General features: G+C 41.6%; 1 protein-coding gene across 6 annotated transcripts in view; it reads right to left on the bottom strand.

Moving 5' to 3' along the window:
- The window catches only part of STOX2 (storkhead box 2), a gene marked incomplete at its 3' end in the record, with an annotated part of 209,569 nt that overhangs the window by 145,254 nt on the left and 46,920 nt on the right, over positions 1-17,395 (bottom strand). Inside the window, exons 1-2 of one of the 6 annotated variants that reach the window (XM_082444794.1) lie at positions 9,583-11,714; positions 3,274-3,332 (exon numbers count right to left, since the gene is read on the bottom strand). The exons of 4 other annotated variants lie outside the window; for them this stretch is intronic. Of the gene's footprint in view, positions 1-3,273; positions 3,333-9,582; positions 11,715-17,395 lie in introns of those variants that run through there. One more of the 6 variants, XM_082444792.1, reaches the window with a different exon arrangement.

Consider the following 17,395-nt stretch of genomic DNA (forward strand, 5'->3'; position numbering starts at 1 on the left):
AACAGTGCTTTGTATTCACCCTTCTATGTGCTTAATATGTTTGCTTGTTGTGATTTCTACAGCAGTTGTTCGTTCCTTTTCTAAAGCCTCTGCCCACCTCATTGACCAAGAGGTAGGTAACCCAACAATCCTGCCCCATCCTACTCCTAGTATCCAGGAAGAGAGATGAATAACCAGTCTTCTAAACAAAATACAAACTATCCTTTTGGATATGGAGTTTCCACTGTGTGCAAAGCTCAGCGAGAGATTTTACACACACACACACACACACACACACACACAGGTTTTAGCCCCAAGGAGCAGAGAGAGCATATATGTGATAAACCACAAGTCAGTAAACATTCATAATACAGGCAGGCCTCGTTTTCTTGTCCTTCACAGATACTGCGTGTTTTACAAATTGAAGGTTTGCGGCAACCCTGTGTCGAGCAAGTCTATCAGTGCCATTTTTCCAACAGGATTTGCTCACCTCGTCTCTGTGTCACATTTTGGTAATTCTCGCAATATTTCCAACTCTTTCATTATTAATATTTGTGATGGTGATCTTTGATGCTACTATTGCAAAATGATTATTACTCGCTGAAGGCTCAGATGATGGTCAGCATTTTTTAACAATAAAGTATTTTTCAATGAAGGTATGGACATTGTTTTTTAGACACAATGCTATTGCACACTTAATACACTACAGTATAGTGTAAACATGACTTTCACATGCACTGGGAAACCAAAAAATTCCTGTGACTCGCCTTATTGCAGTATTTGGAACCGAACTCGCAATATCTCCGAGGAAAGCCTGTACTGGCTAAAGGTGTGGTACAGATCATAATAGCTCCAAGAGAGATTCTTAGTGGATTGTTTGGTCAGTAAAGTCTTCCCAGAGGAGCTGGGATTTGAAGAACTGTGATCTTTGATATAGGTGCAGAAGAAAGAAAATAAAGCATTCCAGATTTGCTAGGAAAGATCATTGGATCCATGGGGAAGACAGAGAGAATATCATGAGAAGAGATTAAACCCAGGGAAATGCAACGTTTTCCAGGAGGATTATAAAACAATTGGTTTTACTGGGACAGATAATCAAAGGGGTAATGGGACATAATGCTGGAGAAATGGTTAAGGAAAATACAGGTCGAGAGGTTTGGATTTGGTGCAAAGAGGGATTTGCAGAATAACATTCTTACAAGATGCTATTAAAGGGGTTGAGGTAGAGGTTCAGTAGTTAAATAAGTTAGTTAAATACTGTTCTATCTCCCTTCTGGAGATTAACAATGTGTATTAGAATATTAAAGGCACTGAGAAGTCCTGCAGTAAAAAGCCCCATTTACCTCTGTGTTTCTTCATATTTCAAAGTTTTTTGTTTTGAGAACCTAATTTAAGAAGTGCTGAACTCCAGGCAGGGTATTAAAATAAAGTAACATTTTTAAAAAGTGTGGACCACAGAGTTAAGAAAATGAAGAAGACAACACAGATGGAGCTCGAGCTAGGAAACGGGGAGAAACACAAGTGTTAGCAGACATGAAAATCTGTGAGGAATTATAAAGTTGAAGCTAGAAGTGAAATCAGGCACTTTCCCACAAACTCTGCCAGAATTCAGGAAGGTTTCTGTGAACATCTATCAAAAACATTTCCTGCAACTTCAGCTATAGTTGTGTAAATCCCTAGGTAAGAGCAAGAAAAAAATTAAAAGAGGAATCTGTATGGCAACAGGTACAGAAGATTGCAAGGGATCTATAAATGGACTCTTTTCTATGTACGTATACATCCTCGTAGATAATAATCCAAAATCAAAGCCATGCGTGGTTCAGAATATTTCTCTCTTAAACCAGATAAGACTGGTTCCGGCTTTGACATTCTAGTATCCAGAAGTACAAGCCCATCACGGCACCATAGTAATGGAAATGCTGTGAGTTCAAAGGACAAAGTAATTAACAGGAGTGTTCAAAACAGGAGTGGATTTATGGTTTTCAACACTTTGGATCTCCGTTTGTCCAGGTTCTTCGTGCTAAGCATATGGAAGTGCTTTACGAATGTGGTTTCTAATCCTTTCACATAGAGAGGAGTTTTAGGCTCACGAAATAATTGAACTCTTTCAAGAGACCATTTAGTAAACACTAAATAGCAACTCTTCGGGCTGGTATTTTCCAAAAGGCATTCCGAGAACTGACCCAGATGTCAATGGATGCTGCGTATAAAAAGCGGTTCTGTGGCCACGGGTGGGAAATGGCTGGGTTAAAGTATTTCATTACTGCAGAACCTCTCAGAGCCTTTACAACATTTTACATTGGGACTCTCCGGGGGAGGGGGCACTGTGCCCCATGCCCACATTTACTCGACAGGGACCCCTTCTTTCATGAGCACTGTCTGTGATTGATGTTCCACAGATAACCTTTTGGGAGACATGAGAGCACCTCGCCCCTGCAGGAGTTAACTGGATTCTTAGGCAGGAAGATTCTGAGCCATTATGACATTACCAATGCAAACATTGCATAGCTCCTCGTGGGTGGTGCAGGTGCCTTCCCCCTCACCTTCTCGGGTACCTATGAACTTCACAGCCAGGCCAACTTCACCTTTGCATCAAACACACCAGAAATGGTCTAGTCGGGTGCAGCGGCAGACAGTGGGCAGGAGGGGCACTGTTTGCCCCAGAGCAGCAGGGTGAGGCCCTGCCAAGGTGACAGGATGACCCACTCCTATGGGGGCGGGGTGGTTCTCTGGACTCCCCAGGGGCAGGGGGCAGCTTCTTCTCTCATCCGGGAGCTCAGGTCTACTCCTGAACTTGAAATCTGACCAAGTTCTGGTGTTTCTCCTCATGGCACTTAGAACTTCTTTGGAAGAAACGGTGCTTCTAGTTAGGAGAGATCTGGGGAAACTGGCAGCCTGGGGAGAAAATACGCTTTGGTCGTTTTTTCCCCCAAATAACGACTCGCATCATTGGATTTGTGTTCCGTAACAACGGAGAAGGATCTGTTTCTCCAACTAGTGGGTCACCTTGGAGTGATTAGCGTGGCTGCCAAAATATAATCCCTCGGCAAATGACTAATGGTAGCACAGACAAGTCTCTACAGGAAGAAGCCTGGCAGGTGAGCCCTGCGGGAAAGGCCCTCACTTACATCTGAGGAAACTCACATGGAAATGAAATTGTTTACTTTTCCTTCCATGTGTCTGACAGATCCCCCAGTTTCTATGGGGCTTATTATAAAGGTGTCAGACCCTATCAGAAATTTGATGGCAGCCACACATTATCAAATAAATAAAAAGAACACTCTTTTGTCCTACCTTTGAAGTTTTCTTAAGTTACTCTGAAAAGCATCCCCCTCTGCCAAGTTTCCTGTTTCCTGCATAATGAGATACGTTCTAATTAGCATATCACAAATATTCCTGATCTTCTTTACAAGTCCGGATACATTTTTAAATGTTTCTTTTAAAGTACATCAGGATTTTTCACACTCTGTAAAGAGGCAGGAGAATTAAAGCAATGTGTCAGCTCAATTCTCCACTTCTTTTTTTTTTTTTTTTTCCTTTCCTTTTGTTTTTTTAAGTAGGATGGAGGCATTGGGCAAAGGAAAGGTCATAGGACTTGGAAGTCAGAAATCCTGGATTCTGATTTTGGCTGAGCTGCTGATTAGCTGCATCACATTGGGCAAATTGCTTCACCTATGACAGCCTCAATTTCCTTTTCTGTAAAATGAAGAGGTTGGACCAAATGGAAAATCCCTCACAATTTAAAACACTGTGATTCTATTTGTGAAGCTTGAATAACTCCTTGTCTCCTTATTCAAAAGCTGGAGTGAGTTATTTTCTTTGAGTTAAAAATTCACAGTGAACTAAATACAAAATGGGTACAGACATCAGCAAAAAGGGATGTGATTTTAAAAACACAGATATCTAATTGTAGAATTATGTGTTACCTTTGAACAGCAAAAAGGGTTTTCGCTTCTTCCCCAAAGAGGTATAGTTATAGTTTTGCCTAGCTTTAATGTGTTGACAAATGTGTAAACACACACACACACACACACACACACACACTCTAAACTGCCTTTATATGAGTGAATAAAACTGACATGAACTAATCCTAATAAAAGAAATATTGAGACGAAGAAAAGGAAGTCTAAGACATCATAAAGGCTTTCTAGTCTCTTGCTAGCCCAGAAAAAAACAAATCCAGTCAGTTCAATAAAATAAGCTGGATTGCCCAGTAACATCTGGGTTTCCAGATTTGACTTATAATATCAAAATCATAAAAACACAGAACTTGATCTTGGTTTCTATCATGACTTCCTGGGGAGCAAGGGCCAGGCTGCTTCTCTGTGCTTCACCATTTAATTGGCCTGATGAAGACTGTCTGGGTGGATTGAGAGCTCCCTGCAGAGGCCCTTCCCCGCCCGGACCTGCCATCTCTTTTTCACCAGGGCCATACCCACACCCGTACTCCGGCTCCCCACCTTCCTTCCAAGGACTGCCCATGGCGCCCCATTTTGCAGACTTCTCTGCCCCATCCTCTTTGATCACCAGCTTAACTTGGTAAGTTCCTGGCGCACTTCAAGACTAGCTCCGAAGTCACCCCATCAGAGCCCTTTGCCGCCGTGGCACCATGGTCCTGCCCTATTGCATCCGTGTGTTGACACAGCTGTCTCCCACTCTCACTGCACAGGAGCCGGGGCTCGGAGGGGCCTTGGTCACATCGGTAGCCCCAGGACACTGGACAGCAGTGAAGGAAAAGAGAGAATGGACGGGGGGAGAAGCAAGGTGCTGAGCGAGTGCTGGGGACATGCCAATGACCGTCCCTCCGTCATTCTGGAGGTCCCTCCATCCTGCAAGATGTACCATATAAGGGGTTCTTGTATGATAACCACCAAAATGTGGTTTAATCTTATTCCGGATGAGGGAAGGAATACTGAAGACGAAGAAAGTCAGAAAAACCGCCCTATATAAAGAGGAAGGTGTGTGTGTGTGTGTGTTTGTGTGTGTGTGTGCAGGCAATAGGAAGCCACTGATGGTTTTCTGCACGGAAGAATAGCAAGACTGAAAAATGTTTTAAGAAGATGACCTAGCAGTGGTGTACCAATGATTGAAATGGTGTACAGATTAAAGTACAAATTATTTCAGCCATGAAAAATTATTACAAATAATTATATTTACAGACGTCGGAAAACGAACATATATAAATACCAAAAAAAACGTAGGCTCCAAAACAATACAGAGAATAGAATCACAGTTTGTAAGATATTTTTCACAGTTTTACATATGAGAATATTTTGATATGTGGATACCGTGGAGAAAAGTTTAGGAGGTTAAATATCAGAGCTTTAATAGGAATGTTATCTGAGTGGTGAAACGTGACTTTTCCTTCTTTCTTTCCTTCGTTCTCTTTGTTTTTCTGTATTTTCTAAAATGTTTCCACCATGAACATGAACTACTTGGGTAATTTTGGTAAACCTCCTCTGAATCAGTAAATGGCCCATTTATAAATATTAAAGAGGGCAGAAAGGCAGTGGTGAGGATTTGGCCGCTGGCAGTGGCAATGGGAATAGAAAGCAGGGAGCAGAATTGAGAGCAATTACGGAGGAGTTGCTGACAGAAGCGGGTGAGAGACTGGGTGAGGAACTGAAGGGCAATCAGAAATCTGTGTGACGCCCAGGTTTCCAGCCTAAGTAGGTGAGGGACGAGCTGGTTCCCTTGCCAGAAACAGAACAGTATGGGGGGTACATAACTTGGAGGAAAAGATCCTTTCCTCTTAGACACGGTGTGCTTGAGGTGGCGACAGGTCACCCAGGAGAGCCTGCAGTTCAAGAGAGAGGTTAGGGCTCCGGGTCAGGTCAGGTGCCCCCAGGGGTTCTCATAGGACCAGTATGCCTCCCCACGGGCTGGCTTCCCGACTGTACTGACGTGAGCTAGGTACCTGTCTCTCCTCCTCCCTGGACCACAGGCTCCAGGAGGCGGGCTCCCACCTGTCGTGTCACCGTGCCGCCCTCAATGCCTAGATGCACGCCTGGTGCCGAGGCACTTAATACATGTTGGAGAAGTGGATGAGCGAGTCCTCTACGGTGACAGCTCAAGGAGGTGAGTGGACAAATCCGACGGCGAAAACAGGGAGACAGGTGGGCCTGAAACTTGGGAAATTCTCACCTAAGTGTGGGCGGGAGCAGTTCTGCCAATCAAACAGATGCAGAATGGATGCCAAACAGAAACAAAGCGACTTTCCAGAAAGCAAGACGAGCAAAAGAGAAAAGGAGACCAACAACAACCGCCGTGGCTGAGAGCTAGAGGAGCAGGGCTGGAAAAAAGTTCATCCATCCCAAGGTTACTGGTGATTCGGGGGAGGATAATTTCACAAAGACAAAAGAATGAACGAAAGCACCACAGTCTTTTAGGTAGCGTGGTGCAGAGGTAAAAGAACAGAGCTCGAGGAGCAGCTGAGTCAGGGCAGGACTTCAAACTCACAGAGGCCGGATCCTGACATGTTAGTACGCGGGAAGCAAAGGGTCTAGGCTGCAGCGGGAGGTGGCTGGGCTGGGACGACCTCGCAGGAGGCAGGAGGATTACCGCTGAGACGGACGAGGAAGGCTGGCTGCATCTCTGTCCTCTGAGCCCCTGCAGCACTCGGGCCGGCACCACACAACTTGGCTCTGATTATACACTCATATTATTCGCTGCTGTTCATGTGCCTTCTCTCCTCATTTAGATGGCACGGACCAAACCTTCAGGACTTTCCATAGCAAATTCTCGATGAGAGTTGGTAGTCGACGGCTTAAATCCCATAGGATAAGTGCCAAAGAGAAGAGAGCTACCGACATGAATACATATGCGGTAACTTTTCAACAGACACCACTGCAAAAAAAAACTATTTTTAAAGTAGCAACGTGACACCTTCATCCCCTTTTTCCCTAAGAGCAAAACACCCCCATTATCTTAGGCAAGGGCGTTACCATGCCCCAGGGTCCTTGCCAGCTACTCGCAAGATGACATTTTTATGATTCTGGACCACCCTGCCATTCGCTGCGAGTCAGCCGGGGACAAGTGGCTGAGAGCCGCGGCGGCTTCCAGGGAGGCAGATCCCTGGGTGGCCCCTTGGTTTGGTTGGAGACGGATCTCCTAGGGCTGGCCTGCTTGGGTCCCAGGGTGCACACCTAGCACGTTTCCGTGAGAGGTACAACCCTGCAGCAAGACTCCACGCAAACCAATCAGGGAGCCCCCAGCCAGGCCAGGAATGAAACTCTAGACGGGAAGCTGACTCAGAACAGACCTGCCAAGGCAGCTGCCAGCTTCGGCGAGGCTTGCCCTGCTCCTGACCCACATTGGAGCAGCTGGGACCCGAGCGGTCCCAGAATTTGCGTGATGAACTCAAGATTCCTATCGAGCTGGCATCACTAAGCAGCTAAAATGCCAACTGTCACTTCAAAAAGAAGGCAGGATGGGGACTTCCCTGGTGGTCCAGTGGTTAAGAATACACCTTCCAATGCAGGGAACGCAGGTTCGATGCCTGGTCGGGGAACTAAGATCCCACATGCCACCGGGCAACTAAGCCCGCACGCCACATGGAAGAGCCCGCATGCCGCAACTAATTCCTGACGCAGCCAAATAAATAAATAAATATTAAAAGAAAAAAGAAGAAGCCAGGATGGACGAGAAGGGCTCGCACACACTCGCACACCTCCAGACAAATCATTAACATTCCTCAACCCGTCATTCCAACTATATCTTCTGCTGAATATGACCTTGCTGCTCACAAGTATTTTGCAAGAGGGGAAATCAACTATGCCAATTTAGCACTTCTTCTCTTAAGCTTTAAGATGCTTACACAGACATTTAAAAACATGTTAGAAACATATTCATAAACTTCACTGAAGATTTTCGCACACTGAGATATCTTAAAAAGTTTGCTAAACATGCCTATTACTTTTTCTTCAAGAATAAGCTTGGATTTCTAAGCTACTCTTGCTGTAAGTTACACCTTCCAGCAAGAAAAAATGAACATGTGGAAATTATATGACTGTTTTTAGAACACTGGGGTCCATTTAATATATTGAAGCAATAATCTATCAAATAGGACCCAAGAGTCCAGAAAGCTTCATGAGCCCTTTCACATATGTTAAATTACTCCCCTGAGACTGGTCTATGAACTAAGAATCTGCATCATTAATTAAAGAAATGGATTGGGCTGTCCTAACACGAAAGCACACCCTGCGGTAAGAGAGACTCATATACACACCTTAATTGCAAAATGAACATTGGGAAGAGTAGTTTTCAGAATTAAGCACAATGTGTGTGATTCAACGTAGTTGCTAACCTAGGGTTCAACAGGTGTGGGACCCTTCCCTCATTTTAATTTGGCCAAACACTTCATATTAAATTATGCTGAGAATTTAAGTTGACTGAAGAAAAACATTGCAGAGAAGAATGTCTTGCTAAACATTAAGATTTACAGGCTTGCAAGGAAAGAACAAATCTATCCATGGAACATTTCATATCCAGAAGACTAGTCTAAGAGCTAAGATTTTAATGCTGCCAAACTAGCCAAGAGCTGCCAAGTATTATACGAAATTCGTATGCACATTAAAAAAAATATTCCCTGTTTATAAACAATCTTTCATATGTGTTGGATAGAAAAGCACTAAGTGACAATTAATTGGCTGACTTCTGCAATCTGTCATTAATTGCTATTTCCAAGTTAAAACCATCCCATTAAATTTTATTCTCAGAGCTTTATATCAAACCCATTTATAAGAAAGTTTCTATTTCTCAATGAGATGTCAAATAGTTTACCTAATGGTCCCATTGCCATAGGATTTAACTCTTTTATGTAAACATTTTAGATACACTGGCCTGTCTTATTCACTACTTGTTATTTTAAAATATACATTCTCTTTTTATAGAAAAAGAATAAGCTCATCTCCCCTCTTCCCACTCCCATCCCCAGCCCCGCTCAGTGAATCTAGCTTTTCAAGGGCTAGCGTTTACAAGTTGAGGTCTAAGATCTCTGAACAAACATCAGCCCTGATTAAAGCACACACAGTCTAAAAGTTCTGTGTTTTATGCTTAGTCTCTATACAAGTCTCAACTGTAGGGAAGGTAGCTGTTGGCTCAAGTTATAATGTCAGTCAACATGAGGCAGAAAATTAATCTAAAGACGTTTAATGCAGGCTCATCTGAAAGTACCTTCTTTTGGATAAAAAACAGAAAAATACTAGCTAAGTGATATGTGACAGTGATGAACCAATCATTTATCCAAACACTGAAATGTGTCCCATGATGATCTTTCCACAAGTTTCTGGAAAGAACACGAAAACACACTGTATAAGAACAATCTGAAATTGGAGAGCAATTTACAAATAACGCTACATTTACAGAGAAACCATGAAAGTACGAAGGCCTGGTATAATAAAGGTTTATAACAATGGTAGCTCCCACAAGAAACACACAAATAACTCCTCCTGATGTTCCAGATTTTCCACAAATGAATTATTAGGACACGGTCACCAGACAAAAAAAAATTTGTCAGGTTTTATGAAGCATTGTACTTAAAATTCAGACCAATTTCTGAGTTCCTTCCCTGTAACAACATACCCCAGAGTTCAATATACTTACTCTCCGGTCTGGGTCCTGGCTTTCTGGTTTTGCACGGGGTCTGGAAAATGTACAGATGGTAATAATCTGTGGCTTTACTTCAAATCCTGACGACTGCTTTTATTCTCCTGATTTCCTTTGGTGCCAAAGATGTCGTTCTGGTCCAGAGTTCCCGCATGTTAAGTGAAACTGCTGTCAACATTTTATTACATTCAGCACTTCAGGTTTCCTGAGAGCTAGCTCCAGCAGTAAAGATTGCCATGCTCTGTATATTTTTCAGTCCTCTTTTTCTTTTTTTACCTCCATGGAAGGGTGCTGGTCTCTCCTTAAGCAGCACAGAGATTTCAAGCTGTACGTTTCCAGACCGCATTAAAATAAATACTAATGCAATTCATAACTAGCTTCAGACATTTCTTTCTTTCCCCGGTCACTCTGGCAGTGTTAATTTTCCCACACTCTCCTAGAATGGGGAAGGCTTGTCTGGGCAAGTAAGATAACACTTGCGCAGGAGATTAAAAGCCCACACTGAAGTCATTAAGTACCTACAGGGCTGGGCCCTGAATCCACTCAGCATGGTCTCCAAACACCGTCACCTTGACTTGAAAAGCAACAGGAAAAGCCTAACGACTACGACAATCTCATTTTGGCATTTCCAGGCCCTTGAACCACCTGTATTTTACATAACGAAACAGCACTTCAACTTAGAGGCCAGAACAGGAGGAAATGCCTGACTTTCATTTCATTGCACCTTAAATTATGTGACCTGTGAACAAACTATTGAGGTCTAGAACTCAGGTGACCATAAGTCCTATTTTTTGTGCCGAACAGTTCCGGTGTGTAATTATTCCCAACACTGACTTTTGCTCTCAAAAGTGTCCTGATCTCATCAACACTTGGTTACCTTACCCATAGCTTTGACTTCAGTTCTGGAAAGTTCTTTACATTTGCCGTGTGTGTTTGAAAAAACCAGTGGACACCTCTACCCCCAAAATCACAGGTTCAAATAAAGATTTAGCCATTCTGACTGTTGAGACCATACACCTTTCTCCTATGTATTGCTTGTACTTAGGCACTCTTACACCAACTTATGAAACCATCTATTTTATGATATTGATTTTAATTATTTTTCTTTTTCCTTATTAATATAAATCTTGAAAATCCCACCTCTAACTTAGTACAGAAAAAAGAATCCTTCATGGCTTAAAGGAACACTCCTTCCAAGCTAGAGGGTGTGGTCAGAAGGTTGAAGCTATAGAAGTATTTTGATATGGGTGTGATAAGACTGCATCTCCCTTCCTCCCATTTGCTGCATGATTACAGAATGAAGGAGAAAGCAGCAACACATTCTTCTTTGGCCATTTTTTAAAGAACTATCATTAAAGAATCTTGGGAGTTATCCATAAATAACAATTACTATTAAGGGAAATCATAAAGAATAAACACAAATCCTTGTCTGAGGGATGGGAAAGTTGATATCTGATTTTTTTTTTTAATCCTTGAAGAATTTAAATAAGCCTTTTAGGCATAAGAAAATGTAGATATCTGGGAAAATTGGGTATAACTGAAAAAATTAAGAAAGAAGAATCAACCGGAAATACGAGAGATCTGGAAAAAGAATTCATGGGGAAATCAAATAAATAGGAAACAAAGACAACCATTTGAGGAAATGATTTCTTCTCATGTCATAGAAGCTGAACTCCTTCTCCATGCCCTCTCCTATCCTGTCTCAATTCCATCACTACCTTGATGTGGATGACTCCAGCCTTTATTTCAGATGTACTCTCTCTCCCAAGCCCAGTCTCACATAATCAATTTCTAATGTCCCCACCTCAAGGGGTTTTAGCATCAAAAATGATTGCTGCTTTGACATTCCATATTTTTGATAAAGCCAGCCACCAAGGCTCAAACGCCAACGTGTCTTCCTCTTGCCAAGTCCCATAAGTGCTATCTCCAAAATATTCTTGTATCTATCCTCTATGAAGCTACATCTTTTCTTCTCCCTCCCCAAGTGGGACCACTTGATCCCTGTCTGCAGTAGCCTCAGCCAAATCTTCAATTCCCACCCCAATCGCACCCTGAGATGTGAGACCTTGCATTTAACCCGAGCCAGCTCCACCCTGGGGTCTTACATCAGGTAGCGCTAGTTGCCAGTCCCTCCCTAAAGTCCCAGCTTTAATCAAAGGGCTCCTAGTTCCCTAACCGCAGCCTGCCTCCACTCCCTCAAATAACAGGGCTTCACCCCTAAGCTTTGCTCCCAAGCTCTCGTCCTGGTAAGTGCCCAGTAAGTCTGGCTCCTCCTGAGTTTGGGACTCTTGCCAGTTTCCCAAGTTGGCCCCGAAAAACCCTTCCCCAATCTCCAGTTCAATGCTGGAATCTGCTAGCCCCGGCACACTGTGTTTATACCCAGAGTTGACTGGTTGTCTAAGGGCCCGGAGATTGCCACACCTGCCAGAAACTGCTTGCCAGCTCTAAATGTAACGTAAACTCCCACCAGGCGAAAACCAGAGCCAGAAACAAGGCACTCAACAGAATTCTATTTGCTCCATCTGGGCCCTGACGCGGGCTCCGGGCCCCTGTTCCAGCTTTGGAAATGCCACGGGCTTCGGCTTTCTTCGGCTGAGTCGACCCTTCTGGTTTTACCCCCATTAAATAACTATTTGGACATTTTGTTTTCCTGATCTTCATTTCTAGCCCCCTTGCTCCCCCAGTAAAGATGACAGCTTGCTCCAGTATGGACCTTCCAAGCAGCCACCTCCCACCATTATCTGCCACCCCTCCTAGTTTCTGCCCATGGCCACCACTGTCCATTGCCTACCTGACAGCTACCCTCCCTCTTTCTTGCTGGCTTACAGAACCCTGATCCTTTGATCTCTTGAAGCACAGGCCTTTCCTCAGCCCTAAGGAAAGAATCATACCTTGTCATGGCAATTTGGCCAGTGACTGAAAGGAATATGCATGTGACCTATTCATGGCTAATTAAACATAAGACGTCTTCTGAGGACAGCTTTCTGTCCCAACTTAAAACCAACCAACCAAACAAACAAACAAAAACACCAGGAAAAGGGCTCGTGCCAATTCTCTGCCTTGAATGCACAGGAGATATCTGGAGCTGCAGCAGCCATCTTGAGATCAAAAGGCAACAACAGAGGATGTGCAAGCCAATATTCTAATGACAGTGAAGAGAAAGACCAAGAGGGCCTGTGTTCTTGACAGCATCACTGGGTTACTTCCCTAGCCCTTGCCTATCCATCCCAGGTTTCTCGTTATGTGATTCAAATAAATTCCTATCTGTTTGACCCAGTATTAGCCAAGTTTCTATTACAGGCAACCAAACTCTGTTCCTCTAATAGAACAGACACATGGACTGCATAACTTTCTAGGAAGACTGTGCTGTGTTTGGTGCCTGAGGTTGGGTTGGTCAATATCCCCCCAGTTTCCTTTTCCCTTCTTCTCATTCAATCTTTCTCCTCTCCAATTTGCTCTATACCAAAGGTATTGGCACTTAGCTCACACACATGTTTTGTTTTATATATATAATATTTTTAAAGTACATGAGTGACAACAGTGAAAACAGTGGAGGAGGGAATTCCATGGGCCAGTTCCTCCACAAAACAGCTAATAAAAACTGTCAGAATCAACTTTATCTGCTCTAAAGCTTTACAGCAACCAGGGGAACACATAATCAAGAAAAAAGTGGCTAAATATCAGTAAGAGGGATTTGTGGCATTTTAACTTCCCTAGCCCCATGCCCCCTTACCCAGCTCAATGGTGGTTTTGAAGACACAACCCACTTCCCTGGTGTGGGTTACTGGTGCTGGAAGGATCAGAGCAGACGTTGTTTTCAAATAATTATGGTTATGTTTGACCTGCCTGGTGACTCCCTGAAGGACAGATGCAAAGGTCTTACGTTTATTTCATCTAATTCAGAACTCCCCCTGAGTGAAGAGGTGAGTACCCAAGAGGCATTTGTCAAAAATGTTTAAAGGCAAATGAATTATCTGCTGTCACTTGGGGCAAAGGATACTGTTTGGGACAAACAACAGACGTACCAAAAAGCCTGGTAAGAGTGAGATACTTTGGGAAATAAAAATTTTGAAAGCTCCTACATGTTCCTGGGAATCTAAAAGTTCATATGCATGGTATACCTGCAGAAAAGATCAGAGAAGGTCCTAATGTTGCATTTCAAACTGACTTTCAGGCTCTGTGCAAGCAGGAAGTGAAGACTAGGGCAGAGTTGTAAACGGCATGGCTGAGTATTGAAGGCATGCTCCAAACACACACAGCCTACTAGCTATTAGCTATTTAATTTTTTCTTTTTTCTCTCTCTCCCCTCTTCTTCCTCCTCCTCCTCCCCCTCCTTTTTTCTTTTCTTTTCTTTTCCTTTCTTTCTTTTTTTTCTTTTTGGTTTGAGAAGTTTAAGGAAATCTCTGTCAAAATTGCTAACTGAACACTACACTAACCAAAGACATCAATGGCTTTATATGACAAAGAATATAGGCTTCACAAAATTGTTTCAGAAAAATCACTAAACAAAGATCAGCAACCACAAAAATCAAGAGTAACAAGGCCTGAGAAGGAGGGGGAATCTGATTTCCAGTGTAGCCACATTACAGTATTCAAAACATCCAGTCTTCAACCAAAACAAAATTACAAGGCGTGTAAAGACACAAGAAAGTATGGCCATATACGGGGGAAAAAAGAAAATAATAGAAATGGTTTCTGAAGAAGCGCAAACATTAAACTTAATATTAAGCCCAATATTAAACTAGACAGACTTTAAATCTATCATTTTAAATATGCTCAAAAAGCTAAAGGAAACCATATACACAGAACCAAAGGAAACCATAAAAATAATGTCTCATCAAACAGAGAATATCAATAAACAGATACTTTGTAAAATGAAACCAAATAGAAATTCTGGAGTTGAGAAGTACAATAATTGAACTGAAGAGTTCAACATCAGATTTGAGCAGAGAGAAGAATCAGGGAACTTGAAGATAAATTAATTGAGATTACCCAGTCTTAGCAGACTAAAAATAAGAATACAAAAAAAAAAAAATGAACATAACCTAAGAGATCTATGGGATATCATCAAGAATACCAACATACACATAACGGGAGTCCCCAAAAGAGAGGAGAGGAAAAAGGCAGAAAGAACACATGAAGAAATAGTGACCAAAACATTTAATCTGTATATCCAAGAACCTCAACAAACTCCAAGTACGATAAATTCAAAGAGATCCACATTGAGACACACTGTAATCAAAGTATTGAAAAATGAAGAGAGAATCCCAAAAATAGCAAGAAATAAGAGACTTGTCACATACAAGGGAGTCACCATAAGCTTAACAGTTGATTTCTTGTCAGGAATCATGGAGGGCAGGCAATGTGATGACATTCTAAATGCTTAAAAACAACTATCAACTAAGAATTCTATATTCAGCAAAACTATCCTTCAAAAATGAAAGAGAAATTAAGACACTCCCCTATTTAAAAAACTGGGAGAGTCTGTCCCTAGTAGGGCAGGCACTGCCCTACAAGAAATGCTACAAGGAGCTCTTCATGCGGAAATGAAAGAACACCAGCAATAGCTTGATCCACAAGAAGAAATTAAAACACTAGCAAAGGTAACTACATAGGTAAATATAAAAGTCAATATCCACGTATATTTACTTATTTCCTTTTTTATGTGATTTAAAAGGCAACTATATAAAACAATAATTACAAATCTATGTCAATGGGCACACATGGTATCAAAATGTAATTTGGGACAACAAAGCACATATGCACAAGAGAACAGTAAACAGTGAGAGGCTGCACTCCTAAAGCACTGAACAGCCACAACCCCCTAGAAAAGACAGCCTCCCTGCCACATCCTCTCCACTTTGCTAGTTACCTGCTTGATCTTTACAGGCATTTGACTTTGCAACTCCTCTGTTTAAAAATGCTTCCCGATTAATCATGCTTCTGCTTAGAAACCCCAAACGGTTGTTGATTTCCTAGCAAATAAAATTCAATCTACTTGGTCTCGCATCAAAGACCTGGAATGTGTCTCTTTCCCATCTTTTTGGCCTCATTTCTAAGAATTCTGTGTGGCACATTCAACAATCCAGAAAAATTGAACTGTTGACTCTTCCTATTTCCAATCTCCCTAAACCCATTCCCTACCCGGTTTAAGCTTTACTGAAGCTTTTCCAGGACTGGATGGAATGACCTTCCCCAGCTTTGTAGGTGTAAAGTCCATCCAGCCAAATTCCAGTAATATTCCTTTGTCCATTCTCCCTCCCGGAAGCCGTCTCTCCCTCTTCTGGACTCCTGTATCACTTTTGCTGTACTTCTCTGTAAGTGTTACTTTCTATTTTGTATTTAGCTGTGGTGGACATTTCTTACTGTCCCTTTTAGATTGTCAGAGAGTCATCCCTGTTTCTTATATACTGTAAGAACAGTATCCAGTTTCTTTGCACCGTTATTCGCTAAATTGTCTTTAAATTTTAAATTTAAGAAATGTGAAAATAACTGACAAATCATGTTCTGTATTTTTGAATTTGGAACAGAAAAATTCCTTAGCACCAAGTTTGGAAACAAGCAAGAATTCGTGGGTTTGAAAGTAAAACTCCAAACAAAACGCTGGGTAATTAATCTTTTCTCTTTTTTTAATATTGGTGCTTTTCTATTTAAGGAAAATATTATAATTTAAAAAAAACCCTCTCTAAGCAGCATTTACTTCTTATAAATAAGAGAGGAGCATGTGTGCTGATTATTTTTAACACGTTTGCTTTGTTTGATTTTCAGGTAGGCAATCCTCACAAAACACTCCCTAATCTCTTCCTTCTCATTTGCTTCTCGGCTTCCGCTCCCTTACAATCCACAAGAAATCAGAAAAAGTAAGAATATTTTAGCCACTGGACCACAGCATTATTACCCTGCAATATTTCTTTGTGTCACTTAATGTTCAGTGGTTTCAGATACCTCTTTACTCTAATAGCTAAACATAAAAGAAATGGCTAAAGTGTTTACAGATACATTTTTTTTTTTAATCTGAAAGCTACCCAAGACCTTCTTAGTCTATGGATTACACACTTTTACATCATTGATATTTATACACTTTGTCCATTTAACTTGACTTTGGCTATTGGCTGTCAAATTCTATTTAGTCTCCAGATGAAATGAGATATTTAAAACTATCTGTTAATAATTCTGAAAGAATTCTCCTGAAATATTAAGGCAGAGAAAAAGTTCTATAATGCTATTTAATAGTGGACATGTGTATGAATATGATGAGCTAGAATTCACTTTTATATACACTTCTTTCTTAAAATCTTTACCTTCCCCCAATTTTATGTACTTGAAAATCCACTGATACTTCAGCCAAATGAATTGCTTACACTTTTTTAGTAGTTATTTCATCTTGTCAGTGAGAATGTGGAAGCAGTTTGGAATTACTACATGAGAATATAAGCTCCATGAGGGCAAGAACTTCCACAGTTCTGTTCACTGACTGTTTCTCTTCATCACCATATAGTACCTGGTACACAGTTGGCTCTCAATAAATGTTTGTCCCACATTTGTTGAATTTGTAGAACTAAATCACAAAAAAATTGAATTCAGTAGTCAAAGAATTGCAAATATTCTTTGCGATGAACAGTTTTGCTGTCAAAAACAACAAAGTTATTTTTCATGATTACTTTTTAAAGTTCAATCTCTTGAACTCTGAGGTTCTTTTATAGAACCAGATAGAGCATCATTTAATCAGTGTGGGACAGCTCACCTTGCTGACACACAGGGTCGTTGCAAAGCAGAACTGCTTTAGGTAGTAGGATCCATTTAGTAAGCT

The sequence above is a fragment of the Balaenoptera physalus genome, assembly GCF_965194825.1.
Source record: "Balaenoptera physalus genome assembly, chromosome: 21".
NCBI lineage: Eukaryota > Metazoa > Chordata > Mammalia > Artiodactyla > Balaenopteridae > Balaenoptera > Balaenoptera physalus.